This window comes from Mus caroli, chromosome 7 (genome assembly GCF_900094665.2).
Source record: "Mus caroli chromosome 7, CAROLI_EIJ_v1.1, whole genome shotgun sequence".
NCBI classification, from domain to species: domain Eukaryota; kingdom Metazoa; phylum Chordata; class Mammalia; order Rodentia; family Muridae; genus Mus; species Mus caroli.
In genome coordinates, this window is record NC_034576.1 from 129,499,282 (window position 1) to 129,502,990 (window position 3,709).

The window sequence follows — 3,709 nt, forward strand, 5'->3', positions numbered from 1 at the left end:
AGATGAGAAACAGCTCAGCGGTTAAGAGCACTTGTTCTGGGGCTGGAGAGATAGCTCAGCAGTTAAGAGCACTGACTGCTCTTCTGAAGGTCCTGAGTTCAAATCCCAGCAACCATATGGTGGCTCACAACCATCTGTGACGAGATCAGATGCCCTCTTCTGGTGCATCTGAAAACAGCTACAGTGTAGTTACATAAAATAAATAAATAAGAAAAAAAAGAAAAAAAGGAGCACTTGTCCTTACAGAGGACCAAGATTCTGTTTCTAGCACTCACATGGTGGCTAACAATCATCTGTAACTGTATTCCAAGAAATCTGCCACTGTGTCTTCCAGCAGTAGCAGGTACATATGTGATACACAAATATACAGTCACACAAAACACCCATATTCATAAAGTAAATATTTTAAAAAAGATTCAGTCCATGGTTCATGCTCAGTGACTGCCAGCACCGAGAAATGCAACCTTAAATGTTAACACACTTTGATTTCACAGACTGCCTAAGGGATCACTTCACTGTAAACCCAGACTAGGACAAGCAATATCCGTCCTAGAAGGAAGTAGAAAACTACTTATTAATGAAAACAATAATTGCCTCTTCTTCTTTTTCAGATAGGGCCTCATGTTGTCCAGGCTAGCCTCAACACTATGCAGCCGAGGATGACCAAGAACTTCCGGTCCTCCTACCTCCTAACTCCTGCATGCTCAATTACAAGTATGCACAGCATACCCAGTTTTATTTGGTGCCGGATGAAACTCAGGACGTTATGCAAACCAGGTGTCTTAAAGTTTCTATTGCTGTGATGAAACACCATGACCAAAAAGCAAGTTGGAGGGGAAAGGGTTTATTTGGCTTACACTTCTATATCATTGTTCATCACTGAAGGAAGTCAGGACAGGAACTCAAGCAGGGCTGGAATCGGGAGGCAGGAGCTGATACAGAGACCAGGGAGGGTTGCTACTTACTGGCTTGCTCTCCATGGCTTGCTCAGCCTGCTTTCTTACAGAACTCCAGACTACCAGCCCAGGGATGGCATCACACTCAATGAGCTGAACCCTCCCCCATCAATCACTGATCATAGCCCACCCTAACAAATCTGTGCAATCTAGCTTCGGACTGTCCTTTTCTGACTGACATGTTCTTCACTGATGCATCTCAGCATGCTAACACAAGTCCTATCACTAAGCCACGTAGCCAGAACTCACTGAATACAGCTCTGATGACTCCTACAACCACTCTCCAACAGGGGACTTCCTAGTTCCTACTGCTCTTGTCACTTTGTGCATCTTTCCTTTTTCTTTTGCCCCTGCACACTCTGCATGCCTTTCTCCAATACACATCTTATGTTCTGAGTTCTTTCACAGACCCTGACCCATACCAGTAACAACCATATTTCTGGAACCTACTTGAAAGATGAATTCCCTATTATAGGGACTACCCAGGAAGTGGTCCTCTAGACTTTTGCTAGGCTGGTGGACTTTCACAGTATACTGTCTCTGGAAGCTTTCCCACAGCTGGTACAAGGAAAGTTTACTAGTTTTGGAACCATTTAACCAAATACTTGCAGAAACAAGGGAGGGTAAACTCACTTTGGCTCACAGTTTCAGACAGTTTGGTCCATGGTGGCTTGGCTTCATGCACTTGAGCAGAACATTATAGAGGCAAGAATATGTAGAGGAGGAAAGGAGGAGGAGGCGGCGGCGGCTGTTCACTTTACATCAGACAAGAGCAGAGGAGGAATAGGAAGGACTCACCCACAGGGATGTCCTTCTCCAGCTGGATCCTCTCACCTTCTAAACTTTCCAGAACCTGCCAAACTAGCACCACCCCAGCGTTCAACACTGAGCCCATGGGGGAGAGTTCATATTTAAAGCATAACAATGTCTTGTCAGTTGTCTGCCTGTGGCTGAACAGCAGTGAGTTGAGAGGCAGAAGAATTCGGTATAGCATGTGCCAAACCCTGTTTACCACCTGTGCGCACACAAGCCTATGACTGGCTGTAGGAGCCTCTGTGACAGATGCACTTACCCTTAATTAAGTCACCAGTAGAGCACCTCTCTTTGTGTATGACCTGTGAAATGAAGGAAGTTTCCCAGCTGGCATAGTGAGTGCCAGATTATAGGCAATGTTGGCAGTAACCTTGGAAGCTCTTGTCAGTGGCTGGCCAGAAGGGAGAGGTAGGCACAGTGGCACCCACAGTCTCTGCATGGATGGACTCAGGTAGGAAATACAGCCACAGCTGGGACAAGGTGTACACTATGTCCCCTGCATGCAGGAACTGGTGCTGGACCAGATGAGCTTTCTGAGAGAAGTCAGTACAAGGGCTGGAGTTGTATTTTAGTGGTACAATGCTTACCAATCATGCATTGGGACTCAGGGTTCCATCCATAGAACTGTTAAAAATATATAAAAATAAAGCAAAGAGCATAGTGTTGTGAGGCGGGGCCTCGGCCAGAACAGAGAGACATGTGAGCATTATCATTGCTTGGTAGCTGAGAATCTGAAGAACGTCCAGCTGTAGGCCTTGCACTAAGCTGTGGAGAGAGTTTAGAATCCTAACAAGTCTATATAAAAGTACACGATCCAGGTGTTTTACAAGCCATAAGCATAAATCAGGCAGGTTTATAGCTATAATAATTTTTTCCCCAGCTATGAAGTTCCTTGTTTCTTGCTGTTTCTCCTGGCCATGCAGTTCATGGCACCTTCCTCTACCTCCATCTTCCTCACTCCTTCTCTACCTGCAAACTCACCTCACTCTAACCTCCAGTCCCACCTTTCTCTCTCCACTGCCCATTCACAGGCCCTAGCTTTTTAATTGACCAGTTAAATTGGGGAAGAAGGTTCACATAGCATCACTTTTTGTACGTGAGGATCTGCACATTAGGGGCAACCACAATCTTGAGAAACCAGTACTTAGAGTTAGAATCCAAGTAACACCAGTCCAGCCCACTCCACTACGTCACTCCACAGGGTCTTGCCATACTTCCATAGTGAGTCCTCCCTTAAGTAGGCTGTATCAAGGGTGAAGTTTCCTCTTCTTTTCAAACAAGGTTTCATTATGTAGCCAAGGTGACTCTTCTCCTTCCTCCCAAATGTAGGGTTACAGGCATGCACCACTGCCTCTGCTTTCACCTCGGTTCTTGAGTCTCTTTTTGTTTTCACATTTAACTCTAGTTTTTTGTAAAACAAGAGAGTTGAGATCTGTTCTTTTGAGGACAACCTGGTCTACATAGTGAGTTCCAGAATAGCCAGGACAAAATAGAAAGAAACTGTCTGAAAAGGCCAAAAAGGAAAGAAACAAAGAGAAAAAAAATTGTCTTTAGGGGGTGGCAATTGGGCAGTTGTGTGTGAACCCAGAACAGTACCAAAGCTTGTTCATTCAAGGCACAGGACTTTTGTGGGGGCTCTTTATTCAGAAGCCACATCTAGTGCAGGAGAAGCAGCAGTTTTCTATTTAAGGAAGATGAAGAGGAGGACGAAGAGAAGGAGGAGGGGGAGACAGGGAAAGGTACAGAGGCACAGGAAGGAAAGGTCTAAGTGTTCCTGCTCAGATGGAAGGGAATCCTGGGACTCAGGAGCTGAAGAACCACAGCTCTGAGAGGAAGCCTTCTCAGCAGAAGTGTTGCAGCTCCTAGAAAGGGTATCCCCAGCTGAACTGAGGAACCTCTGCCACTCTATTTCTTCAAGTCTTCCTCCTCTTTTTCTTTTT